The sequence below is a fragment of the Phyllobates terribilis genome, unplaced genomic scaffold, assembly GCF_046119375.1.
Source record: "Phyllobates terribilis strain yellow unplaced genomic scaffold, ASM4611937v1 Scaffold_4__5_contigs__length_816908805, whole genome shotgun sequence".
Classification (NCBI taxonomy): domain Eukaryota; kingdom Metazoa; phylum Chordata; class Amphibia; order Anura; family Dendrobatidae; genus Phyllobates; species Phyllobates terribilis.
The window spans coordinates 676,883,754-676,911,141 of record NW_027362764.1 but is presented as its reverse complement, the minus strand read 5'-3'; the positions used below and the strand labels follow the sequence as shown (position 1 = coordinate 676,911,141).

The window sequence follows — 27,388 nt, the reverse complement described above, 5'->3', positions numbered from 1 at the left end:
TCACCGTCTGACACTTCTACACTATTTTCCTGCTTAGAAATCTCTAACACAAGACTATGAAAAAAATCTACCAAATGTAGAATATTTCTCAATTTCTGTTTGTCTCTATTTACCAATTTAGAAGTTATCTGTAAATTCTGCAATTCACATTCTTTGTATAAACTGAGCCACAAAACTTCTATGTCATCTCCTACATTAACTTTGAAATTAATATTACTTTGTTTAGCAAAAGAAGAAATTATATCCATATTTTGCTTACCTTAAGATTCCTTGGCTTCTCTTTATCTGCAAGTCCTGTCTTCAGTTCGTCTGATTCTTTTCCTGTGTGATTCTGTTCCTTGTTAGTACCTCTGCTTCCTGTCTTTCCTCAGTCTGTAGGTCCTTTCTGCTTCTCGTGACAAACTAGTGAATTTACTGACACGTGAACAACAGCTGTTCAGCTCGTCAGGACTCCCCCCTTGTTCACGGAAGAAATTCACTTACTTAATTTAAAAAAACAAAAAAACAGGACTGGCTGGCTCACCATTGTAAAATAATACTCTTCCTGTATTATTTTTTTCTACTGAGCACTTCTCAAAGTATCAATATCACGATACTCTTATAAAAAATGTATCTATTTATTCTTGGATTGTCCATTAAAAAGAATCAGATTGCAGCAGGTACATACAATAATTAGATATAAAGTAATTGTCCATTTGTCCATAATTAGCTTAATTGTTGAGATTCACCCATCTTTCCTTGGATCCTGGCTGATAAATCATGTCTTTGTCCAGCATGTGTCCAGGCCTACATGTTATCTGCTTCTCAGCATGAAGATTCTGTGTCTTGTGGGGTGGGCAGAGCAAGAGAGCCCCCCCTTTCTGTACCATGGGCTTTTATAGCCAGTCGTATGCACACCTGTTCTACATATGGTGGTGAACCAAAAATACACACACAAATAGCGCATGTCAACTAGACACGATGGCTGAGGCATAGAACTCAGAAAAATGATTATCGATTAACATTCCAAATGAATTTCCATAATTAACCATTTAACAGAGACCGCCTGGGAATGCCAGGTGCTGTAGACCATTTTGATGACGTTTTGCCCTACTGCCCAGCTCGGCTGGCATGGAACGGCGCCTTGCCGGACACCGACCTTAAGTAACTTAGATGATGGAAGCCCCAAGGCCTCTGAGCCAGTTGGCAGCTAAGTACGCTACCACGCAGGCTTAACACCGAGCTCCTTGCCACGGCTAGGAGTGCTTATTGACTCCGCAGCTCGCCGTGTGGAAATGATGGCGTTAAAAGCACTTGGGGCCGTGAAGGGGCCAGGCTTTCAACAGGTGCCCAGGGAAGGTTTTGGATGCCGGCCGCCTAGCGAGGGCCAGCAGAAGTAACATGTTTCTCTGCAAAGAAGCTTGTGTAACCAAGCCAGACGGCTGACAAAGAGCTAACCTCAGTGCAAGGAAGGCAGGGAAGGTGCGGAAGGAATTGGGGAGGGGGGGGTGATTCCTGCTAGGGCCCTGAAATCATAAAACAGGCAGGAGAGTCTGACGCATGGTGACGGAGAGGTTGTAGGGGCAGATAGGGGGTGTTGTCACGTGCGAGCACGTGTGCATGCTGGCTTGTGTGTGAGAGTGCGCTTCCTAGGTGTGGCGCGCTGCAGACAGTCAAAGGGATTGTTCCCTTTCATTAAAAGTTAATCCCCGGCTGCAGGCTATTAGAAAGCAACTAACCGCGCTCTACTCACCCTACCCGGGTCTACCGGTGAGTCTCGCCTCTGCTCCCGGCCTGTGGCATTGGCCGTGAAGCTGACGTTCCGTCGACAGCGCTGCAGCCGATCAGTGAGCTCAGTGGCTCTGAGTGGGGCGTTATGTCTACAAGACCTTTTAAGGAAGCCAGCAAAAAAATTGAAGAGAAGGGAAAGCACAAAAGGACCTGGTCTTGCTGAACACTGGAAAGGGCATCCGGCAGCCAGACTTCAAAGTAGAAAAGCAGCAAGTGAGAGGCTTGTCTTTGCCTACGGCCACACCACCCTGAACATGCTCGATCTCGTCTGATCTTGGAAGCTAAGCAGGGTTGGGCCTGGTTAATACTTGGATGGGAGACCGCCTGGGAATACCAGGTGCTGTAGTCGTTTGCTTTTTCCTTCCTTCCACCAGCAGGGGGCACTCTCTTCTATGCCTTTTTTCCATTCCCTTTCACAAGTGCACACATTCATTCTCTTTTCTTTTTTTCATTTGCTTTCTCTCTTGCGCTATTTCATCTCTGTAAATACCAGCATCCTTCTGATCACCGTGGGCCTCCAGCATTGTTGCTTCTTTACTTTTAATACTAGGCTCCTTTTCACCAGGACCAGCGTCTCCCGGGTGGCTGGAGGCAACAACCGGTAACCCCAAGCAGAATACTTTTGCAGGCAACACGACCCTCCCCCCTGAAGAGCAGCTCAAAGTCACTGGCAACCATCTCACCCTCTTCCTTCATTCACCCCTGGACGCCTCGCTCCGCCCCCAAGTTACGGGTCCAGCTTGCTCTTTCTGTCACATTACCGCGATGAAGGGTTTAGCCTGCAGGAGACCTTGCGCCGAGACATTTTTGAAGACACCTGATGCGGCGGGTTAATCACTGCTAAATAAACCACACCTGTAGGGACGGCACAGACTTTGCATGGACCCTTCGGAGCCCGCCCTGTCGCGGCCAGATTGCTCGCCACCAAGCGATCCTGAGAAAGGCTTGCCGGGCGATGGATCAAGCAGCGTCTACTGGCCATACCACCTTGGATATGCCCGATCTCGTCTGATCTCGGAAGCAAAGCAGGGCTGGGCTCAGACAGTACTTGGATGGGAGACTTCCTGGGAACACCCAGTGCTGTAGACCATTTTGATGACGTTTTGCTCGGCTAGCATGGAACGGCGCCTTGCGGACACCGACCTTAAGTAACTTAGATGATGGAAGCCCCAAGGCATCTGAGCCAGTTGGCAGCTAAGTACGCTACCCCGCCGCCTTCACGCAGGCCTGACACCGAGCTCCTTGTCACGGCTAGGAGTGCTTATTGACTCCGCAGCTCGCCGTGTGGAAATGATGGCGTTAAAAGCACTCGGGGCCGTGAAGGGGCCAGGCATTCAGCAGGTGTCCAGGGAAGGTTTTGGATGCCGGCCGCCTAGCGAGGGCCAGCAGAAGTAACATGTATCTCTGCAAAGAAGCTTGTGTAACAAAGGCAGACGGCCGCCAAAGAGCTAACCTCAGTGCAAGGACGGCAAGGAAGGTGCGGAAGGAATTGGGGAGGGGGTGGAGGGGTGATTCCTGATAGGGTCCTGAAATCATAAAACAGGCAGGAGAGTCTGATGCATGGTGACGGAGAGGTTGTAGGGGTAGATAGGGGGTGTTGTCACGTGCGAGCACGTGTGCATGCTGGCTTGTGTGTGAGAGTGCGCTTCCTAGGTGTGGCGCGCTGCATACAGTCAAAGGGATTGTTCCCTTTCATTAAAAGTTAATCCCCGGCTGCAGCCTATTAGAAAGCAACTAACCGCGCTCTGCTCACCCTACCCGGGTCTACCGGTGAGTCTCGCCTCTGCTCCCGGCCTGTGGCATTGGCCGTGAAGCTGACGTTCCGTCGACAGCGCTGCAGCCGATCAGTGAGCTCAGCGGCTCTGAGTGGGGCGTTGTGTCTACAAGACATTTAAGGAAGCCAGCAAGAAAATTGAAGAGAAGGGAAAGCACAAAATGACCTGGTCTTGCTGAGCACTGGAAAGGGCAGCCGGCAGCCAGACGTCAAAGTAGAAAAGCAGCAAGTGAGAGACTAGTCTCTGCCTACGGCCCCACCACCCTGAACACGCCCAATCTTGTCTGATCTCAAAAGTTAAGCAGGGTTGGGCCTGGTTAGTACTTGGATGGGAGACCACCTGGGAATACCAGATGCTTTAGGCTTTTGCTTTTTCCTTCCTTCCACCAGCAGGGTGCACTCTCTTCTATGCCTTTTTTCCATTCCCTTTCACAAGTGCACACATTCATTCTCTTTTATTTTTTTCATTTGCTTTCTCTCTTGCGCTATTTCATCTCTGCAAAATACCAGTATCCTTCTGATCACCGTGGGCCTCCAGCATTGTTGCTTCTTTACTTTTAATACTAGGCTCCTTTTCACCAGGACCAGCGTCTCCCGCGTGGCTGGAGGCAACCACCGGTAACCCCAAGCAGAAGACCTTTGCAGGCAACACGACCCTCTCCCCTGAAGAGCAGCTCAAAGTCACTGACAACCATCTCACCCTCTTCCTTCATTCACCCCTGGACGTCTCGCTCCGCCCCCAAGTTACGGGTCCAGCTTGCTCTTTCTGTCACATTACCGCGATGAAGGGTTTAGCCTGCAGGAGACCCTGCGCCGAGCCATTTTTGAAGACACCTGATGCGGCGGGTGAATCACTGCTAAACAAACCACACCTGTAGGGACGGCACAGACTTTGCATGGACCCTTCGGAGCCCACCCCGTCACGGCCAGATTGCTCGCCACCAAGCGATCCTGAGAAAGGCTGGCCGGGCGATGGATCGAGCAGCTTCTACTGGCCATACCACCTTGGATACGCCCGATCTCATCTGATAATATCACAGCGTACCATAGCAATCAGTAATATTCATCTAATTATTATCAAAATATTAAAATAAATTATGTTTGGAATAATAAACAATAATAGATAATAATTCATTATCAATCAAGTTCTCCATATGATAGAACATTTTTATGTCATAGGTGTAATTACCTTTTCCAACCCATAGGTGTCAGTGTATTTTGAAAAAACAAGTTTTTATATCTTTATTAAACCAATAATATCAAAGAATGTATACTCCTGAACCAAAATGAATAAATATATGAATGTATGAATGAATGAATGAATGAATAAATGAATGAATGAATTGTTGTGTTTACTCAGAAAATTAAACATTTTTTTCCTTAGCAATATATATTTAATGAAGCAATACTCTTGTATTAGACATTACTTTATTAAATATTAATGTGTTTTCTCAATTGAGATATTGAACTCAAATAAAATCAAATGAGAATTAAAAAATGAAAAAATAGAAAAATAAGAAATATAAAGTAAGAATAAAATTTTAAAAATGAAAAATAAAATTAAGAGTAAAAATAAGAATAAAAATAAAAATAAGGCCTTTAAATTTTAATAACAAATGCAGAGTAATTATATTCTCCATAAAAAATACCCTTATATCTCCATCATTTGGATAATTTCATATTTGTCATAACCTTGTAACACCAAAAAATATTAAATTATGCAAGTTTGCCTGTAATACCCTTCTTAATTATACCATAGTACCTTATTATTATTTCTTCTTTATTAAAATGTGTGGAAAATAAGTATTGATCAAAAGTGATTATGCAATCAGGATCAAAAACACATTTTCCCCCTTAATGCCAAAAATATTATTTTATAAAATTTATGTATATATCAGAACCAAATTAAAAATAATTATTCTTCTAGAAATATTGTGCATAAATTTCATATCGATGAGTAGCATAGATTTGACTAAAGAGAGGTGTGTACCTATTTAGGTAACCATTAAAAATAATATTATAGTTATTCAAGAATATTATCATGTGGAAAATTATTCTAAATATAAATTTGCTTTGTAAACCATTTTGATGTGTGGTTGCCCTTATTCACTATTAGTTAAATCAAGAAATAATAATTATTAAAGAAATATAGAAATATATATATGTAGATTTCTTTTATTTCTTACTTTATACTTCTTATATTTCTATTTTTTAATTTTTTACTTCTCATTTGATTTTATTTGAGTTCAATTTCTCAATTGAGAAAACACATTAATATTTAATAAAGTAATGTCTAATACAAGAGTATTGCTTTTTTAAATATATATTGCTAAGGAAAAAAATGTTTACATTTTCTGAGTAAACACAACAATTCATTCATTCATTTATTCATTCATTCATTCATTCATTCATTCATACATTCATATTTTTATTCATTTTGGTTCAGGAGTATACATTCTTTGATATTATTGGTTTAATAAAGATATAAAAACTTGTTTTTTCAAAATACTCTGACACCTATGGGTTGGAAAAGGTAATTACACCTATGACATAAAAATGTTCTATCATATGGAGAACTTGATTGATAATGAAATATTATCTATTATTGTTTATTATTCCAAACATAATTTATTTTAATATTTTGATAATAATTAGATGGATATTACTGATTGCTATGGTACGCTGTGATATTATCAGATGAGATCGGGCGTATCCAAGGTGGTATGGCCAGTAGACGCTGCTCGATCCATCGCCCGGCCAGCCTTTCTCAGGATCGCTTGATGGCGAGCAATCTGGCCGTGACGGGGCGGACTCCGAAGGGTCCATGCAAAGGCTGTGCCATCCCTACAGGTGTGGTTTGTTTAGCAGTGACTCACCCGCCGCATCAGGTGTCTTCAAAAATGTCTCGGCGCAGGGTCTCCTGCAGGCTAAACCCTTCATCGCGGTAATGTGACAGAAAGAGCAAGCTGGACCCGTAACTTGGGGGAGGAGCGAGACGTCCAGGGGTGAATGAAGGAAGAGGGTGAGATGGTTGCCAGTGACTTTGAGCTGCTCTTCAGGGGGGAGGGTCGTGTTGCCTGCAAAGGTCTTCTGCTTGGGGTTACCCGTGGTTGCCTCCAGCCACACGGGAGACGCTGGTCCTGGTGAAAAGGAGCCTAGTATTAAAAGTAAAGAAGCAACAATGCTAGAGGCCCACGGTGATCAGAAGGATGCTGGTATTTTGCAGAGATGAAATAGCGCAAGAGAGAAAGCAAATGAAAAAAAGAAAAGAGAATGAATGTGTGCACTTGTGAAAGGGAATGGAAAAAAGGCATAGAAGAGAGTGCACCCTGCTGGTGGAAGGAATGAAAAAGCAAAAGTCTACAGCACGTTGCATTCCCAGGTGGTCTCCCATCCAAGTACTAACCAGGCCCAACCCTGCTTAGCTTCTGAGATCAGATGAGATTGGGCGTGATCAGGGTGGTGTGGCCGTAGGCAGAGACAAGCCTCTCACTTGCTGCTTTTCTACTTTGACGTCTGGCTGCCGGCTGCCCTTTCCAGTGCTCAGCAAGACCAGGTCCTTTTGTGCTTTCCCTTCTCTTCAGTTTTTTTGCTGGCTTCCTTAAAAGTTCTTGTAGACAGAAAGCCCCACTCAGAGCCGCTGAGCTCACTGATCGGCTGCAGCGCAGTCGACGGAACGTCAGCTTCACGGCCAATGCCACAGGCCGGGAGCAGAGGCGAGACTCACCGGTAGACCCGGGTAGGGTGAGTAGAGCGCGGTTACTTGCTTTCTAATAGCCTGCAGCCGGGGATTAACTTTTAAAGAAAGGGAACAATCCCTTTGACTGTCTGCAGCGCGCCACACCTAGGAAGCGCACTCTCACACACAAGCCAGCATGCACACGTGCTCGCACGTGACAACACCCCCTATCTTCCCCTACAACCTCTCCGTCACCATGCGTCAGACTCTACTGCCTGTTTTATGATTTCAGGGCCCTAGCAGGAATCACCCCCCCCTCCCCAATTCCTTCCTTGCCTTCCTTGCTCTGAGGTTAGCTCTTTGTCAGCCGTCTGGCTTGGTTACACAAGCTTCTTTGCAGAGAAACATGTTACTTCTGCTGGACCTCGCTAGTCGGCCGGCATCCAAAACCTTCCCTGGGCACCTGCTGAAAGCCTGGCCCCTTCACGGCCCCGGGAGCTTTTAACGCCATCATTTCCACACGGCGAGCTGCGGAGTCAATAAGCACTCCTAGCCGTGGCAAGGAGCTCGGTGTCAGGCCTGCGTGAAGGCGGCGGGGTAGCGTACTTAGCTGCCAACTGGCTCAGAGGCCTTGGGGCTTCCATCATCTAAGTTACTTAAGGTCGGTGTCCGGCAAGGCGCCATTCCATGCTAGCCGAGCTGGGCAGTAGGGCAAAACGTCATCAAAATGGTCTACAGCACCCGGTGTTCCCAGGAGGTCTCGCATCCAAGTACTAACCAGTCCTGACCCTGCATAGCTTCCAAGTTCAGACGAGATCGGGCGTGTTCAGGGTGGTGTGGCCGTAGGCAGAGACAAGCCTCTCACTTGCTGCTTTTCTACTTTGACGTCTGGCTGCCGGCTGCCCTTTCCAGTGCTCAGCAAGACCAGGTCCTTTTGTGCTTTCCCTTCTCTTCAATTTTTTTGCTGGCTTCCTTAAAAGGTCTTGTAGACAAAACGCCCCACTCAGAGCCGCTGAGCTCACTGATCGGCTGCAGCGCTGTCGACGGAACGTCAGCTTCACGGCCAATGCCACAGGCCGGGAGCAGAGGCGAGACTCACCGGTAGACCCGGGTAGGGTGAGTAGAGCGCGGTTAGTTGCTTTCTAATAGCCTGCAGCTGGGGATTAACTTTTAATGAAAGGGAACAATCCCTTTGACTGTCTGCAGCGCGCCACACCTAGGAAGCACACTCTCACACACAAGCCAGCATGCACACGTGCTCGCACGTGACAACACCCCCTATCTTCCCCTACAACCTCTCCGTCACCATGCGTCAGACTCTACTGCCTGTTTTATGATTTCAGGGCCCTAGCAGGAATCACCCCCCCCTCCCCAATTCCTTCCTTGCCTTCCTTGCCTTCCTTGCTCTGAGGTTAGCTCTTTGTCAGCCGTCTGGCTTGGTTACACAAGCTTCTTTGCAGAGAAACATGTTACTTCTGCTGGCCCTCGCTAGGCAGACGGCATCCAAAACATTCCCTGGGCACCTGCTGAAAGCCTGGCCTCTTCACGGTCCCGGGTGCTTTTAACGCCATCATTTCCACACGGCAAGCTGCGGAGTCAATAAGCACTCCGAGCCATGGCAAGGAGCTCGGTGTCAGGCCTGCGTGAAGGCGGCGGGGTAGCGTACTTAGCTGCCAACTGGCTCAGAGGCCTTGGGGCTACCATCATCTAAGTTACTTAAGGTCGGTGTCCGGCAAGGCGTCGTTCCATGCTAGCCGAGCTGGGCAGTAGGGCAAAATGTCATCAAAATGGTCTACAGTACCCGGTGTTCCCAGGAGGTCTCCCATCCAAGTACTGTCCGAGCCCAGCCCTGCTTTGTTTCCGAGATCAGGCGTATCCAAGGTGGTATGGCCAGTAGACGCTGTTTGCTCCATCGCCCGGCCAGCCTTTCTCAGGATCGCTTGGTGGCGAGCAATCTGGCCGTGGCGGGGCGGGCTCCGAAGGGTCCATGCAAAGGCTGTGCCGTCCCTACAGGTGTGGTTTGTTTAACAGTGATTCACCCGACGCATCAGGTGTCTTCAAAAATGGCTCGGCGCAGGGTCTCCTGCAGGCTAAACCCTTCATCGCGGTAATGTGACAGAAAGAGCAAGCTGGACCCGTAACTTAGGGGTGGAGCGAGACGTCCAGGGGTGAATGAAGGAAGAGGGTGAGATGGTTGCCAGTGACTTTGAGCTGCTCTTCAGGGGGGAGGGTCGTGTTGCCTGCAAAGGTCTTCTGCTTGGGGTTACCGGTGGTTGCCTCCAGCCACGCGGGAGACGCTGGTCCTGGTGAAAGGGAGCCTAGTATTAAAAGTAAAGAAGCAACAATGCTGGAGGCCCACGGTGATCACAAGGATGCTGGTATTTTGCAGAGATGAAATAGCGCAAGAGAGAAAGCAAATGAAAAAAAGAAAAGAGAATGAATGTGTGCACTTGTGAAAGGGAATGGAAAAAAGGCATAGAAGAGAGTGCCCCCTGCTGGTGGAAAGAAGGAAAAAGCAAAAGCCTACTGCACCTGGTATTCCCAGGCGGTCTCCCAACCAAGTACTAACCAGGCCCAACCCTGCTTAGCTTCTGAAATCAGACGAGATTGGGCGTGTCCAGGGTGGTGGGGCCATAGGCAAAGACAAGCCTCTCACTTGCTGCTTTTCTACTTTGACGTCTCGCTGCCGGCTGCCCTTTCCAGTGCTCAGCAAGACCAGGTCCTTTTGTGCTTTCCCTTCTCTTCAATTTTTTTGCTGGCTTCCTTAAAAGGTCTTGTAGACACAACGCCCCACTCAGAGCCGCTGAGCTCACTGATCGGCTGCAGCGCTGTCGACGGAAAGTCAGCTTCACGGCCAATGCCACAGGCTGGGAGCAGAGGCGAGACTCACCGGTAGACCCGGGTAGGGTGAGTAGAGCACGGTTAGTTGCTTTCTAATAGCCTGCAGCCGGGGATTAAATTTTAATGAAAGGGAACAATCCCTTTGACTGTCTGCAGCGCGCCACACCTAGGAAGCGCACTCTCACACACAAGCCAGCATACACACGTGCTCGCACGTGACAACACCCCCTATCTGCCCCTACCACCTCTCCGTCACCATGCGTCAGACTCTCCTGCCTGTTTTATGATTTCAAGGACCTAGCAGGAATCACCCCCCCCCCTCCCCAATGCCTTCCTTGCCTTCCTTGTACTGAGGTTAGCTCTTTGTCAGCCGTCTGGCTTGGTTACACAAGCTTCTTTGCAGAGATACATGTTACTTCTGCTGGCCCTCGCTAGGCGGCCGGCATCCAAAACCTTCCCTGGGCACCTGCTGAAAGCCTGGCCCCTTCATGGCCCCGGGTGCTTTTAATGCCATCATTTCCACACGGCGAGCTGCGGAGTCAATAAGCACTCCTAGCCGTGACAAGGAGCTCGGTGTCAGGCCTGCGTGAAGGCGGCGGGGTAGCGTACTTAGCTGCTAACTGGCTCAGAGGCCTTGGGGCTTCCATCATCTAAGTTACTTAAGGTCGGTGTCCGGCAAGGCGCCGTTCCATGCTAGCCGAGCTGGGCAGTAGGGCAAAACGTTATCAAAATGGTCTACAGCACCCGGTGTTCCCAGGAGGTCTCCCATCCAAGTACTGTCTGAGCCCAGCCCTGCTTTGCTTCCGAGATCAGACGAGAGTGGGCGTATCCAAGGTGGTATTGCCAGTAGACGCTGCTTGATCCATCGCCTGGCCAGCCTTTCTCAGGATCGCTTGGTTGCGAGTGTAACATACCTGGCGGCGTCCTTGCATAGTGGTCCATCTCCCACTGTGCAAGAGCGCGCACTTGATCTCCTGTCCAGAATGTCTCTCTGGCTTCCCTCCATGCTGTCTGTTTGTGTCTGTTTCTGCTGCTTAAGGGCGGCGCCCGATCACTTCCTGCTTTTTGTACCTGCTGTGGGTCACACCCCTTGTGCGTCCTCAGCCTATTGCTGTCTGTCACCTGGTATATAGCTCAGCTGCTCCCATCTATCCCTGCCTGAGCATAGTGTTTCATTCAGTGTGTGCTTGCACTCTGAAGGTGCCAGGTCCCGTTCTTTGTCTCCTGCCTTGCGGTATCAGTTCCCGTGTCTGAACTGAGTCCTGTCTATGTCTCCTGCCTTGCGGTATCAGTTCCCGTGTCTGAACTGAGTCCTGTCTTTGTCTCCTGCCTTGCGGTATCAGTTCCCGTGTCTGAACTGAGTCCTGTCTATGTCTCCTGCCTTGCGGTATCAGTTGCCGTGTCTGAACTGAGTCCTGTCTGTGTACTCTTGCCTGCTGCCTCTCCTGGAGGCTGTATTTCCAGTCCTGTCTGAACACGCTCCTAGCCTGTTCCTCCCGCCTTCTAGGGGCCGATTACCTAGACCCGCTCCTGTATCTTGTCTGTCCTGTCTGAACACGCTCCTTGCCTGTTCGTCCCGCCTCTCTGGGGGCCGTATTCCCAGACCTGCTCCTGTATCCCGCTGCAGTGTCGGTCTCCTCCGTACACTCAGTTCCAGTCTGAACTCTCTCCTATCCTTTACCTGTTTTGCCTCTATGTCCGTTCCCTTCCTTTTTCTGCAGAGTCTGAACTCGTACCTAACTCCTGCTTGTTGTCTCTGTACTCACGTTTGTGAGTTTGTGGTCCACTCGCTACTTCACTGCAAGTACCCTGTGGGTATCTGGCTCTGCCTTTCTCTTCCTGTCTGTTCCGTGTGAACAGAGCCCTGTCCCCCCTGCTCTGCTTTGTTTGCCGCTCTGCGGTTTCCGCTCTGCTCCTGCCTTGTTTACCGCTCTGCGGTTTCCACTTTGCTCCTGCCTTGTTTACCGCTCTGCGGTTTCCGCTCTGCTCCTGCCTTGTTTACCGCTCTGCGGTTTCCGCTCTGTTCCTGCTTAGCTTGCCGCTCTTGCGGTTTCTGCCCTGCTCTTGCCTTGCTTGCCGCTCCTGCGGTTTCTGCTCTGCTCCTGCCTTGTTTGCCGCTCTGCGGTTTCCGCTCTGCTCCTGCCTACTTAGCCGCTCTGCGGTTTCCGCTCTGCTCCTGCCTTGTTTACCGCTCTGCGGTTTCCGCTCTGCTCCTGCCTTGTTTGCCGCTCTGCGGTTTCTGCTCTGCTCCTGCCTACTTAGCTGCTCTGCGGTTTCCGCTCTGCTCCTGCCTTGTTTACCGCTCTGCAGTTTCCGCTCTGCTCCTGCCTTGTTTACCGCTCTGCGGTTTCCGCTCTGCTCATGCCTTGTTTACCGCTCTGCGGTTTCCGCTCTGCTCCTGCTTAGCTTGCCGCTCTTGCGGTTTCCACTCTGCTCTTGCCTTGCTTGCCGCTCCTGCGGTTTCTGCTCTGCATCTGCTCGCTGCTCCGGCAGTCCTGTCCTGCTCTGCTTCTGCTCGCTGCTCCGGCAGTCCCGTCCTGCTCTGCATCTGCTCGCTGCTCCGGCAGTCCTGTCCTGCTCTGCTTGCGCTCGCTGCTCCGGCAGTCCCGTCCTGCTCTGCTCTTGCCCACCGCTTCGGGTATTCACTCTCTGCTGTGTTTGGCTACCGCATCTGCGGTTCTGTTTCTGTGACCCAGTCTGTACTGGGTCTTGTCCTCTCTGTGCTCCAGCCCGTCCTTTCGGCCAGTACCTCCCCGCCTGCATACTCGCCTGTATCCACCCGTCTGCATACCTGCCGTGTTCGCTTATATCCACCAGTCTGTGCCAACCTAACCTGCCTGTTCCAGTAATCCCTGTGTGGGTCAACCCCCGTGTCCAGAGTTTGACCTGGAGTAGCACCTGGTCCCTCTGCCCGGTTTCTCCTTGGTGCACTGGCGTCGTATGCCGTCGTGCCACCTTGGTCGGATCGGCCAGATACTTAGTCACGCCCCTCCAGGCACTCTCCGGTTCATGGTCCAGTGGAACCACTACTCCCGCACATGCCAGTCAGTCCGGGCGTGTGCATAAAAGCGAGCAATCTGGCCGTGACGGGGCGGGCTCCGAAGGGTCCATGCAAAGTCTGTGCCGTTCCTACAGGTGTGGTTTGTTTAGCAGTGATTCACCCGCCACATCAGGTGTCTTCAAAAATGTCTCGGCGCAGGGTCTCCTGCAGGCTAAACCCTTCATCGCGGTAATGTGACAGAAAGAGCAAGCTGGACCCGTAACTTGGGTGCGGAGTGAGACGTCCAGGGGTGAATGAAGGAAGAGGGTGAGATGGTTGCCAGGGACTTTGAGCTGCTCTTCAGGGGGGAGGGTCGTGTTGCCTGCAAAGGTCTTCTGCTTGGGGTTACCGGTGGTTGCCTCCAGCCACGCGGGAGACGCTGGTCCTGGTGAAAAGGAGCCTAGTATTAAAAGTAAAGAAGCAACAATGCTGGAGGCCCACGGTGATCAGAAGGATGATGGTATTTTGCAGAGATGAAATAGTGCAAGAGAGAAAGCAAATGAAAAAAAGAAAAGAGAATGAATGTGTGCACTTGTGAAAGAGAATGGAAAAAAGGCATAGAAGAGAGTGCCCCCTGCTGGTGGAAGGAAGGAAAAAGCAAAAAACTACAGCACCTGGTATTCTCAAGTGGTCTCCCATCCGCATACTAACCAGGCCCAACCCTGCTTAGCTTCCAAAATCAGATGAGAGCAAGCGTGTTCAGGGTGGTGTGGCCGTAGGCAGAGACAAACCTCTCACTTGCTGCTTTTCTACTTTGACGTCTGGCTGCCGGCTACCCTTTCCAGTGCTCAGCAAGACCAGGTCCTTTTGTGCTTTCCCTTCTCTTCAATTTTTTTTGCTGGCTTCCTTAAAAGGTCTTGTAGACACAACACCCCACTCAGAGCCGCTGAGCTCACTGATCGGCAGCAGTGCTGTCGACGGAGCATCAGCTTCACGGCCAATGCCACAGGCAGGGAGCAGAGGCGAGACTCACCGGTAGACCCGGGTAGGGTGAGTACAGCATGGTTAGTTGCTTTCTAATAGCCTGCAGCCGGGGATTAACTTTTAATGAAAGGGAACAATCCCTTTGACTGTCTGCAGCGCGCCACACCTAGGAAGCGCACTCTCACACACAAGCCAGCATGCACACGTGCTCGCACGTGACAACACCCCCTATCTGCCCCTACAACCTCTCCGTCACCATGCATCAGACTCTCCTGCCTGTTTTATGATTTCAGGGCCCTAGCAGGAATCACCCCCCCCCTCCCCAATTCCTTCCACACCTTCCTTGCCTTCCTTGCCCTAAGATTAGCTCTTTGTCAGCCATCTGGCTTGGTTACACAAGCTTCTTTGCAGAGAAACATGTTACTTCTGCTGGCCCTCGCTAGGCGGCCGGCATCCAAAACCTTCCCTGGGCACCTTCTGAAAGCTTGGCCCCTTCATGGCCCCGGGTGCTTTTAACGCCATCATTTCCACACGGCGAGCTGCGGAGTCAATAAGAACTCCTAGCTGTGCAAAGGAGCTCGGTGTCAGGCGTGCGTGGTAGCGTATTTAGCTGCCAACTGGCTCAGAGGCCTTGGGGCTTCCATCATCTAAGTTACTTAAGGTCGGTGTCCGGCAAGGCACCGTTCCGTGCTAGCCGAGTTGGGCAGTAGGGCAAAACGTCATCAAAATGGTCTACAGCACCCGGTGTTCCCAGGAGGTCTCCCATCCAAGTACTGTCCAAGCCCAGCCCTGCTTTGCTTCTGAAATCAGAAGAGATCGGGCGTATCCAAGGTGGTATGACCAGTAGAAGCTGCTTGATCCATCGCCCGGCCAGCCTTTCTCAGGATCGCTTGGTGGCGAGCAATCTGGCCGAGACGGGTCGGGCTCCGAAGAGTCCATGCAAAGTCTGTGCCGTCCCTACAGGTGTGGTTTGTTTAGCAGTGATTCACCCGCCGCATCAGGTGTCTTCAAAAATGGCTCGGCTCAGGGTCTCCTGCAGGCTAAACCCTTCATCGCGGTAATGTGACAGAAAGAGCAAGCTGGACCCGTAACTTGGGGGCGGAGCGAGACGTCCAGGGGTGAATGAAGGAAGAGGGTGAGATGGTTGCCAGTGACTTTGAGTTGCTCTTCAGGGGGGAGGGTCGTGTTGCCTGCAAAGGTCTTCTGCTTGGATTTACCGGTTGTTGTCTCCAGCCACCCGGGAGACGCTGGTCCTGGTGAAAAGGAGCCTAGTATTAAAAGTAAAGAAGCAACAATGCTGGAGGCCCACGGTGATCAGAAGGATGCTGGTATTTTGCAGAGATGAAATAGCGCAAGAGAGAAAGCAAATGAAAAAAAGAAAAGAGAATGAATGTGTGCACTTGTAAAAGGGAATGGAAAAAAGGCATAGAAGAGAGTGCCCCCTGCTGGTGGAAGGAAGGAAAAAGCAAAAGCCTACAGCACCTGGTATTCCCAGGTGGTCTCCCATCCAAGTACTAACCAGGCCTGACCTTGCTTAGCTTCTGAGATCAGATGAGATTGAGCATGTTCAGGGTGGTGTGGCAGTAGGCAAAGACAAACCTCACACTTGCTGCTTTCCTACTTTGAAGTTTGGCTACCGGCTGCCCTTTCCAGTGCTCAGCAAGACCAGGTCCTTTTGTGCTTTCCCTTCTCTTCAATTTTTTTGCTGGCTTCCTTAAAAGGTCTTGTAGACAGAAGGCCCCACTCATAGCCGCTGAGCTCAATGATCGGCTGCAGCGCTGTCGACGGAACGTCAGCTTCACGGCCAATGCCACAGGCCGGGATCAGAGGCGAGACTCACCGGTAGACCCGGGTAGGGTGAGTAGAGCGCGGTTAGTTGCTTTCTAATAGCCTGCAGCCGGGGATTAACTTTTAATGAAAGGGAACAATCCCTTTGACTGTCTGCAGCGCGCCACACCTAGAAAGCGCACTCTCACACACAAGCCAGCATGCACACGTGCTCGCACGTGACAACACCCCCTATCTGCCCCTACAACCTCTCCGTCACCATGCGTCAGACTCTCCTGCCTGTTTTATGATTTCAGGGCCCTAGCAGGAATAACCTCCCCCTCCCCAATTCCTTCCGCACCTTCCTTGCCTTCCTTGCACTGAGGTTAGCTCTTTGTCAGCCGTCTGGCTTGGTTACACAAGCTTCTTTGCAGAAAAATATGTAACATCTGCTGGCCCTCGCTAGGCAGCCGGCATCCAAAACCTTCCCTGGGCACCTGCTGAAAGCCTGGCCCCTTCACGACCTCGGGTGCTTTTAACGCCATCATTTCCACACGGCGAGCTGCGGAGTCAATAAGCACTCCTAGCCGTGGAAAGGAGCTCGGTGTCAGGCGTGCGTGGTAGCGTATTTAGCTGCCAACTGGCTCAGAGGCCTTGGGGCTTCCATCATCTAAGTTACTTAAGGTCGGTGTCCGGCAAGGCGCCGTTTCATGCTAGCCGAGCTGGGCAGTAGGGCAAAACGTTATCAAAATGGTCTACAGCACCCGGTGTTCCCAGGAGGTCTCCCATCCAACTACTGTCTGAGCCCAGCCCTGCTTTGCTTCCGAGATCAGACGAGATCGGGCGTATCCAAGGTGGTATGGCCAGTAGACACTGCTTGATCCATCGCCCGGCCAGCCTTTCTCAGGATCGCTTGGTGGCGAGCAATCTGGCCGTGACGGGGCGGGCTCCGAAGGGTCCATGCAAAGTCTGTGCCGTCCCTACAGGTGTGGTTTGTTTAGCAGTGATTCACCCGCCGCATCAGGTGTCTTCAAAAATGTCTCGGCGCAGGGTCTCCTGCAGGCTAAACCCTTCATCGCGGTAATGTGACAGAAAGAGCAAGCTGGACCCGTAACTTGGGGGCGGAGCGAGAAGTCCAGGGGTGAATGAAGGAAGAGGGTGAGATGGTTGCCAGTGACTTTGAGCTGCTCTTCAGGGGGGAGGGTCTTGTTGCCTACAAAAGTCTTCTGCTTGGGGTTACCGGTTGTTGCCTCCAGCCACCCGGGAGACGCTGGTCCTGGTGAAAAGGAGCCTAGTATTAAAAGTAAATAAGCAACAATGCTGGAGGCCCACGGTGATCAGAAGGATACTGGTATTTTGCAGAGATGAAGTAGCGCAAGAGAGAAAGCAAATGAAAAAAAGAAAAGAGAATGAATGTGTGCACTTGTGAAAGGGAATGGAAAAAAGGCATAGAAGAGAGTGCCCCCTGCTGGTGGAAGGAAGGAAAAAGCAAAAGCCTACAGCACCTGGCATTCCCAGGCGGTCTCTGTTAAATGGTTAATTATGGAAATTCATTTGGAATGTTAATCGATAATCATTTTTCTCAGTTCTATGCCTCAGCCATCGTGTCTAGTTGACATGCGCTATTTGTGTGTGTATTTTTGGTTCACCACCATATGTAGAACAGGTGTCCATACGACTGGCTATAAAAGCCCATGGTACAGAAAGGGGGTGCTCTCTTGCTCTGCCCACCCCACAAGACACAGAATCTTCATGCTGAGAAGCAGATGACATGTAGGCCTGGACACATGCTGGACAAAGACATGATTTATCAGCCAGGATCCAAGGAAAGATGGGTGAATCTCAACAATTAAGCTAATTATGGACAAATGGACAATTACTTTATAACTAATTATTGTATGTACCTGCTGCAATCTGATTCTTTTTAATGGACAATCCAAGAATAAATAGATACATTTTTTATAAGAATATCGTGATATTGATACTTTGAGAAGTCCTCAGTAGAAAAAAATAATACAGGAAGAGTATTATTTTACAATGGTGAGCCAGCCAGTCTTGTTTTTTTGTTTTTTAAATTAAGTAAGTGAATTTCTTCCGTGAACAAGGGGGGAGTCCTGACGAGCTGAACAGCTGTTGTTCACGTGTCAGTAAATTCACTAGTTTGTCACGAGAAGCAGAAAGGACCTACAGACTGAGGAAAGACAGGAAGCAGAGGTACTAACAAGGAACAGAATCACACAGGAAAAGAATCAGACGAACTGAAGACAGGACGTGCTGATAAAGAGAAGCCAAGGAATCTTAAGGTAAGCAAAATATGGATATAATTTCTTCTTTTGCTAAACAAAGTAATATTAATTGCAAAGTTAATGTAGGAGATGACATAGAAGTTTTGTGGCTCAGTTTATACAAAGAATGTGAATTGCAGAATTTACAGTTAACTTCTAAATTGGTAAATAGAGACAAACAGAAATTGAGAAATATTCTACATTTGGTAGATTTTTTTCATAGTCTTGTGTTAGAGATTTCTAAGCAGGAAAATAGTGTAGAAGTGTCAGACGGTGATACTGATTCTGACTGTAATGTGGAAAATGAACAAGAAGTAAGACACGTGTCTGTAACTGAAGGTGACCTTGGGTCTGACCAAGAGACGTGTAGCGCCGGCGTCCCTGCCCTCTGCTAGGCAGGGACGCTGTTCCCCTCACCTCTCTGCTCCGTGCCCTGCGTCCTCCTCCCGCTCTGCTGGCAGCGCGCGCTCCTTCCCGGCCACTGTGCTTAGGGCGCGCGCGCGCGCGCTCTCCCTCCCTCTTAAAGGGGCCGCGCGCGCTGTCCTAAGGAGTCCCCGGCCAATGGCCGGAGGACTTCACCATATATAAGGCACCTCCTCCAAAATGGAGGTGCCCGAGCAATGTTGTTGCACTGTTCACTACTCTGCTTCAGCCCTCAGGTCCCGTTGCCAGTTACCTGCCAGTTACCTGCCAGATTCCTGCCTGATTATCTGCTACCTGCCTGCTAGTCTGAGGTCCGACGGTCTGCCTTACTACTCCTGTCAGTCTGTCTAAGGACCAGCCTGCCCGCTCACCTGGGAGCGCACATCAGCCACCTGCCTGCTTGCCTGAGGTCCGACGGTCTGCCTTCCAACTCCTGTCAGTCTGTCTATGGACCAGCTTGCCCGCTCACCTGGGAGCACACACCAGCTACCTGCCTGCTAGTCTACCTGGAGGCTCCACCGTCACGTGCTGTGACCACCTGCCTGTCCAGTGACTCCTGCTCGCTCACCTGGGAGCGCTCATCTGCTGCCTGTCTGCTAGCCTACCTGGAGGCTCTGCCGTCACGTGCTGTGACCACCCGCCTGTCCAGAGACTTCTGCCCGCTCACATGGGAGCGCTCATCTGCCGCCTGTCAGTTGGTCTTCCTGGAGGCTCCGCCGTCACATGCTGTGACCACCCGTTCATCCAGAGACTCTCGCCTGCTCACCTGGGAGCTCACGTCTATCATCAGCCGCCACAGGTCGTACCAACCCTTTACCTAGAGACTGCCCCGGTCACTTGCCGTGACCATCTGCCCGTTCATCCAGAGACTGCCCCGGTCACTTGCCGTGACCATCTGCCCGTTCATCCAGAGACTGCCCCGGTCACTTGCCGTGACCATCTGCCCGTTCATCCAGAGACTGCCCCGGTCACTTGCCGTGACCATCTGCCCGTTCATTCAGAGACTGCCCCGGTCACTTGCCGTGACCATCAGCCCGTTCATCCAGAGACTGCCCCGGTCACTTGCCGTGACCTCCAGCCCGTTCACTCAGAGACTGTCCCGGTCACCTGCTGTGACCTCCTGCCCGTCTTCCCTGGTCGCCACCCGCTCCCTTACAAGGACTGCCCCCTTGTATAGTAGCTCAGAGGTTCCGCCTCCCAGACCCGTTACAGTTTGCTCGGGCCATGGAAACCGGTGGCACCCAAGCTCCCTCGCTCTCGGACCTGTGTCATGAACTGTCCCGTCAAAGGTCCCAACAGTAGTCCATCCTGGGTCACCTGCGGAATGTCAATTCTCGCCTGGACACTCTGACTGCTCCACCAGCAACCTCCGCCAGTGCCATGTCTCGCAGTCCGGCAGCTCCACTGCCCACTAATACCATGGTATCCTACCCCAGACCCCGGCTTTCTGCACCTCCTCGCTTCGGAGGCGACTCCGCCCAGGCTCGGGGCTTCATAAATCAATGCACCCTGCACTTTGAACTATTGTCCCACCAGTTTAACTCCGACCGGGCCAAAATTGCATTCATCATGTCCCATCTCACCGGGGAGGCCCTGGCCTAGCTAAATCCTCTATGGGAGAGAGGAGACCCCCTGGTGTCCAACTTGCCTGCTTTTCTCACGACTTTCCGGAAAGTCTTCGACGAACCCGGACGGAAGACCTCATCCGCATCATCACTGCTACGCCTCCGTCAGGGAAGTCTCACCGTGGGCCAATATGCCATACGGTTCCATACCCTTGCCTCGGAGCTGGCCTGGGATAACGATGCTCTGGTATCCGTCTTCTGGGAGGGTCTGTCCGGCCGTATTAAAGATGAACTTGCCAGTCGGGACATTCCTACCACTCTCGATGACCTAATAACTCTTGCCACCCGGATTGACCTACGGTTCCAGGAGCGTGCCAAAGAGGTCACCCGTGAGAGGAGGTTACCACGTCTAGCTCCTACTTTTCAGAAACCCGTCACTCCCTCCGTCTCTACCCAGGTACACTCTCCTGAGTCTATGCAGGTCGACCAGACCAAGATGGTCAAAACCCGTCAGGACTTACGCCGTGCCGAGGGGAGCTGCTTCTACTGTGGCAGTAAGGAGCACCGGATCCTTGTCTGCCCGGAGAGGTCGGGAAACGCCTGTGTTTAGGTTCGCTCAGAGAGGTCGACCTAGACAAGAATAAATCCTCTCCATCTCTGCTGCTGTCAGTCTCAATCGTCTGCGGGGAGAACCGTTATTTCGAACTAGCCCAACTTGACTCTGGAGCAGCCGGGAATCTTATTTCACAGTCCCTGGTAGAGAAATACCGCATCCCCACCAAACCTCTGGCTGTACCCTTGTCTGTTGCTGCCGTGGATGGGGGCCTCTTACCACGCCCCATCCAACTCATCACCGAATCCATTACTCTGCAGGTGGGAATGCTGCATTCTGAGAGTATCTCCTTTCATGTTCTGCCTGGACTCTCTCACGCCCTCTTGCTAGGCCTACCTTGGCTCCAGAGACATGCAACCGTGCTTGAATGGCAGACCGGAGAAGTCCTTCGCTGGGGACAGGACTGCCATAAGACCTGTCTGGTTCCCGTCCATCCCGTCCGTCCTTCTCCTACCCCAGCTAATCTACCTGGACTTCCGATTCCTTATTGGTCTTATGCTGATGTCTTTAATAAAAAGGAAGCAGAGACACTACCTCCTCATAGACCATACGACTGCCCTATCGACCTGTTACCTGGTACTACTCCTCCCCGTGGGCGTATTTATCCTTTATCCGCTACTGAGACCCGGTCGATGTCCGAATATATTGAGGAGAATCTGGCCAGGGTATTCATCCGGAAATCTACCTCCCCGGCGGGAGCAGGCTTCTTTTTCGTCAAAAAGAAGGACGGCTCTCTCCGTCCCTGTATAGACTATAGAGGCCTTAACCAGATCACGGTGAAGAATAAGTACCCCCTTCCGCTCATTCCGGAGTTATTTGATCGTCTGAGGGGGGCTAAAATCTTCACCAAACTGGACCTCCGTGGGGCGTACAACCTGGTTCGTATCCGTCAGGGGGATGAATGGAAGACGGCATTCAACACCCGGGACGGCCACTATGAATATCTGGTAATGCCCTTTGGTCTCTGTAACGCTCCTGCCGTCTTTCAAGAGTTGGTCAATGACATCTTCCGGGACCTTCTCTACTCCTGCGTAGTGGTGTACCTGGACGACATCTTGGTCTTCTCTCCGGATCTCCAGACTCACCGGAGGGACGTTCGTCAGGTCCTGCTCAGGCTCAGGCAGAATCACCTCTTCGCTAAATACGAGAAGTGTCTCTTTGAGCAGACCTCGCTTCCGTTTTTGGGCTACATTATTTCTCAGACCGGCCTACGAATGGATCCAGAGAAACTGTCTGCCATCGAGAAATGGCCTCGACCGGAGGGGTTGAAGGCCATTCAGCGATACCTGGGCTTCGCCAACTACTACCGCCTCTTCATACCACACTTCTCTTCCCGGACTGCCCCAATTTCCGCGCTCACCCGTAAGGGTACTAATCCCAAAGAGTGGCCGCCCGAAGCAGAGGAGGCCTTTCTTTCCCTAAAACAGGCCTTCTCTTCCGCCCCGGTGCTGCATCGCCCGGACGGCAACAAGCAGTTCTTCCTGGAAGTTGACGCCTCCTCCTCTGGAGCCGGAGCGGTACTTACTCAAAAATCATCTTCCGGGAAAATGGTAACTTGTGGCTTCTTCTCCAAACTCTCCTCCTCTTCTGAGCGCAACTATTCCATAGGAGACCGAGAGTTATTGGCCATAAAACTGGCATTGGAGGAGTGGCGTTACCTACTCGAGGGGGCTCTTCACCCGGTAATAATTTACACTGACCACAAGAACTTGGCTTACCTCCAGCATGCCCAGAGACTTAACCCGCGCCAAGCCCGGTGGTCCTTGTTTTTTGCTCGCTTTGATTTTGTTCTTCATTTTCGCCCGGCTGACAAAAACGTCAAAGCAGATGCCTTGTCCCGATCCTTTCTGGTGTCCGATCTCGAGGAAGAACCTAAACATATCATCGATCCCGCCAGAGTAATGCAGGTGGCTCCCGTGAGTCTAAATCGTCTCCCTCCCGGTAAGACGTTCGTATCAGTACCTGATCGGGAGAAGATCCTAAACTGGGTTCACTCGTCTAAACTAGCTGGCCACGCCGGTCAGAAAAAGACCCTCCAGCTTATTGCCCGGCACTACTGGTGGCCTACCCTGCACAAGGACGTAATAGACTTTGTTTCTGCCTGTGTGTCCTGCGCCCGCAACAAAGTCCCGAGACACCTGCCAGCCGGTCGCCTTCTTCCGCTTCCTGTGCCTGCTGCCCCCTGGCAGCATATTGCTATGGACTTCATAACTGATCTCCCCGTCTCTGCCGGTTGTTCGGTCATTTGGGTGGTCGCTGACCGCTTTTCCAAGATGGCTCACTTTATTCCCCTGCCTGGTCTCCCGTCTGCACCCGAGCTGGCTAAAGTCTTTATCCGCCACATCTTTCGTCTTCATGGCCTGCCCCTCCACATCGTGTTGAATCGTGGGGTACAGTTCACCTCACGTTTCTGGAGAGCCACTTGTAAACTGCTAGACGTCACCCTGGACTTCTCTTCCGCTTACCACCCACAGTCCAATGGTCAAGTGGAGCGGATCAATCAGAACCTGACCAGTTACCTCCGGCACTTCGTTAATGCCCATCATTCTGACTGGGTGGATCTCCTACCTTGGGCCGAGTTCTCCTATAACAATCACGAGAGCGAATCCTCCTCCAAATCCCCGTTTTTTGTAGTCTTCGGTCAGCATCCTCGGATTCCTTTTCCTGTCTCCACCTCTGTGGACAACCCGGCTGCGGAATCTCTCGTTAGCAAATTTTCCTCCATTTGGGAGAGTACCCGATCCGCACTCCTTCAGTCGTCCGAACGGATGAAAAGACACGCTGACAAAAAACGCCTGGATCCTCAACAATTTCGTCCTGGAGATAAAGTCTGGCTCTCATCTAAATATGTCCGACTCAAGATACCTTCTTACAAGTTAGGGCCTCGGTTCATCTGTCCTCTGGAGGTCATCAGTCAGATCAACCCAGTGGCCTATAAATTAAAACTCCCGGCCAACTTAAGGATCCCTAACTCCTTCCATGTATCTATCCTCAAACCTGTGGTACTTACCTCTTTTTCCAAGTCTACAGGTACGCCTCCTGCTCCGGTTTCTGCTGAGGACGAGTTTGAGATAGAGAACATTCTTGCCACCAAAAGGGTAAGAGGAAAGACCTTTTTTCTAGTAGATTGGAAGGGGTTTGGTCCTGAGGAGAGAACGTGGGAGCCCCGGGAGAACATCCATGCCCCTCTAATCCTAGCTAAATTTCTGTCTGGCCTAAAAAAGGGGGGCCTAAAGGGCGGGGTACTGTAGCGCCGGCGTCCCTGCCCTCTGCTAGGCAGGGACGCTGTTCCCCTCACCTCTCTGCTCCATGCCCGGCGTCCTCCTCCCGCTCTGCTGGCAGCGCGCGCTCCTTCCCGGCCACTGTGCTTAGGGCGCGCGCGCGCGCTCTCCCTCCCTCTTAAAGGGGCCGCGCGCGCCGTCCTAAGGAGTCCCCGGCCAATGGCCGGAGGACTTCACCATATATAAGGCACCTCCTCCAAAATGGAGGTGCCCGAGCAATGCTGTTGCAGTGTTCACTACTCTGCTTCAGCCCTCAGGTCCCGTTGCCAGTTACCTGCCAGTTACCTGCCAGATTCCTGCCTGATTATCTGCTACCTGCCTGCTAGTCTGAGGTCCGACGGTCTGCCTTACTACTCCTGTCAGTCTGTCTAAGGACCAGCCTGCCCGCTCACCTGGGAGCGCACATCAGCCACCTGCCTGCTTGCCTGAGGTCCGACGGTCTGCCTTCCAACTCCTGTCAGTCTGTCTATGGACCAGCTTGCCCGCTCACCTGGGAGCACACATCAGCTACCTGCCTGCTAGTCTACCTGGAGGCTCCGCCGTCACGTGCTGTGACCACCTGCCTGTCCAGTGACTCCTGCTCGCTCACCTGGGAGCGCTCATCTGCTGCCTGTCTGCTAGCCTACCTGGAGGCTCTGCCGTCACGTGCTGTGACCACCCGCCTGTCCAGAGACTTCTGCCCGCTCACCTGGGAGCGCTCATCTGCCGCCTGTCAGTTGGTCTTCCTGGAGGCTCCGCCATCACATGCTGTGACCACCCGTTCATCCAGAGACTCTCGCCTGCTCACCTGGGAGCTCACGTCTATCATCAGCCGCCACAGGTTGTACCAACCCTTTACCTAGAGACTGTACCGGTCACTTGCCGTGACCATCTGCCCGTTCATCCAGAGACTGCCCCGGTCACTTGCCGTGACCATCTGCCCGTTCATCCAGAGACTGCCCCGGTCACTTGCCGTGACCATCTGCCCGTTCATCCAGAGACTGCCCCGGTCACTTGCCGTGACCATCTGCCCGTTCATTCAGAGACTGCCCCGGTCACTTGCCGTGACCATCAGCCCGTTCATCCAGAGACTGCCCCGGTCACTTGCCGTGACCTCCAGCCCGTTCACTCAGAGACTGTCCCGGTCACCTGCTGTGACCTCCTGCCCGTCTTCCCTGGTCGCCACCCGCTCCCTTACAAGGACTGCCCCCTTGTATAGTAGCTCAGAGGTTCCGCCTCCCAGACCCGTTACAAGACGGACATACAGAAACCTGACATGGGAGGAGACATGACTGACATATGAGAAACCGACATACTAGGTGATGTGGGAGGAGACGTGAGTGACGTAGGAGGAACGGACGTAAAAGAGCCACTAAAAATATCAGAGAATTCTGGAATTACCCAGGCTCAACTCCAAATTAAAATGAGGAAAAATTTGCTGAAATTATACAAATTCATGCCAAAATATGATGTCAAAATCCATGCCTGTAGAAATTCAGAGACATTTGAGAGCTTCTCTGATAAGTTTGATTTATCCAATGAGGAGAGGAATCAATATTTAAAAAAAAGGATTCCTGTGACATTGTCCAGACGTTTACATTTAATGCCCTGTGAAAATGACTCTCCTAATGGATGGGAAAATGATTCGGACAGATTAAGATATTTGATTTATTGTGTCACAAAGGATTTTCCCAACATAGAAGATCTGCAGAAACTAAGGATTGGTAGGAAGGAATGTACATATACATTCATGTCCATATTTGAACGGTTGTACAAAGCTCTCATCAAAAATGGAAAAGTACAACATATGATAACAATTTTTGTACAAAAATTCAAATTTCTAAATTCAGTTTCCCAAGTTATGGCATCACAAAAAAATTCATTATTTGAATGTGCGCAGATGCTGGATTTCGTTAGAAAACATGAGAATCGTGAAAAGAAAATAAATCAAGCTAAATTTATAAAACCAGGAAAGGTAAAATCTTATCAAAAGTCAATATCAAACTCTCCTAGACTGAGTCATCCCCATAGTGAACTCTATCAAATACGCAGAAGATTTCATATATGTTATAAGCCATATCAGCCAGTGCAAAGATCCATCTCTCCACAGAATGAGTTAATTCTCAGTCAGAACTGTGATTCTCTAAAAAGGAAAATGGCTGAAACTGATGGACAGAGACAGGTGAGACGACCAACTCACAGTGATGTCATGGAATGTGGACAGAAGAACAGGCAGTTCTCTGAGGTTTTGAAGGATAGAAAAATGTCTTTCCTAAATAGGGCGTTCCTGGAGATATTTGAGAGAGACAGAAGATTTGGTTTAGGGAGTGGCTAAGGAAAAACTGTAATTATAATGTTGTATTAAAATGTAATACAATGTCTCAATATTTATTTATAATCTTATACAGTAAAATTGTAGTTACATAGTTTCTAATAGTTCATATATATATATATATATATACACTTGTCTAAGTAGAGATTGCGTATAATTGTATTTATATATACGTTTATAAAATATATATATATATATTAATTATTAAATTAGAACTTCATATATATAAATTTAAGTAGCAATATTTTGAATTACATTAGAACCAACCAATATATGTATAAGATATTTAAATAATTCTGTTTCTGTATGAATTTGATATTTAATTTTATTTTCTTATATTTCCTTAGAGTTTTCATTCCAAAGCAGGATTTGATCAAAGAACTCTAAAATGGATTTATTTCTTTATTCACACAGGAAGTGAAAAAATTGCATGATTTCATGTGTATAACATTTTAAAATAATAACAATATATCTAGTTGAACTATAATATATATGTAATACTTATTAATTCTTTTGTGTTGCTAATATTTTCTGTGCATGAAGTGTTCGTGCAAATTAAAGTAGCTTTACAGCATGACGTGTGACAGCTGCGGCCTTTGAACTTTGAGCTAATAGTATAGGATCCCATTCATTCTATTTTCAACTGATGTAACTTAAGACCGGGCAGCCAGTGAAAAAAGAATCTAAGACAAGAGTTTTTTCAAGTGTCTGAAATTCCAGTGACTTACTCTCATATTATATAATATGTACTTGGGGAATATTCAAAGAAATATAAAGATATTCAAATGATATGGCAATGCGCATTAATAAATTGGGATACAACAATTTTGGGTTAAATATATATATATATATATCTAAAACTTCATATGTGGAATTTTTGAGTTGAACAGATCTGTGAATGTCAGAGTGAAGGTGACAGATGAGTAAGTCAGCAGCTGCTAAGTGTGATTGATGTGACAGAGGCCTCGTATGTTTGTATGTTTGAAAAAAAAAATGTTTCTTTATGTGAAGGTACAAAAATATATTTAATTCTGAGGAAATTATAATACATAATTAGGTATTATCTACATATATATATTTCTATATTTCTTTAATAATTATTATTTCTTGATTTA

At 49.8% G+C, this 27,388-nt stretch overlaps 1 non-coding gene and 11 pseudogenes across 1 annotated transcript; 3 read left to right on the top strand and 9 right to left on the bottom strand.

Moving 5' to 3' along the window:
- The first annotated feature begins 2,000 nt into the window (after positions 1-2,000).
- On the top strand, positions 2,001-2,119 carry LOC141266939 (5S ribosomal RNA). The gene has a single exon (XR_012320958.1). It is a non-coding gene; the product is annotated as a 5S ribosomal RNA (ribosomal RNA).
- Positions 2,120-2,739: 620 nt separating this feature from the next.
- LOC141267926 (5S ribosomal RNA) lies at positions 2,740-2,859 on the top strand (annotated as a pseudogene).
- Positions 2,860-3,790: 931 nt separating this feature from the next.
- On the top strand, positions 3,791-3,909 carry LOC141269150 (5S ribosomal RNA; annotated as a pseudogene).
- Positions 3,910-6,901: 2,992 nt separating this feature from the next.
- On the bottom strand, positions 6,902-7,020 carry LOC141268534 (5S ribosomal RNA; annotated as a pseudogene).
- Positions 7,021-7,952: 932 nt separating this feature from the next.
- On the bottom strand, positions 7,953-8,071 carry LOC141269145 (5S ribosomal RNA; annotated as a pseudogene).
- Positions 8,072-9,012: 941 nt separating this feature from the next.
- Positions 9,013-9,122, bottom strand: LOC141270301 (5S ribosomal RNA; annotated as a pseudogene).
- Positions 9,123-9,743: 621 nt separating this feature from the next.
- On the bottom strand, positions 9,744-9,862 carry LOC141268236 (5S ribosomal RNA; annotated as a pseudogene).
- A 934-nt stretch (positions 9,863-10,796) lies between these two features.
- LOC141269562 (5S ribosomal RNA) lies at positions 10,797-10,916 on the bottom strand (annotated as a pseudogene).
- A 2,790-nt stretch (positions 10,917-13,706) lies between these two features.
- LOC141269182 (5S ribosomal RNA) lies at positions 13,707-13,825 on the bottom strand (annotated as a pseudogene).
- Positions 13,826-14,757: 932 nt separating this feature from the next.
- On the bottom strand, positions 14,758-14,877 carry LOC141268768 (5S ribosomal RNA; annotated as a pseudogene).
- A 621-nt stretch (positions 14,878-15,498) lies between these two features.
- Positions 15,499-15,617, bottom strand: LOC141268393 (5S ribosomal RNA; annotated as a pseudogene).
- Positions 15,618-16,547: 930 nt separating this feature from the next.
- LOC141267829 (5S ribosomal RNA) lies at positions 16,548-16,667 on the bottom strand (annotated as a pseudogene).
- Positions 16,668-27,388: the final 10,721 nt, after the last annotated feature.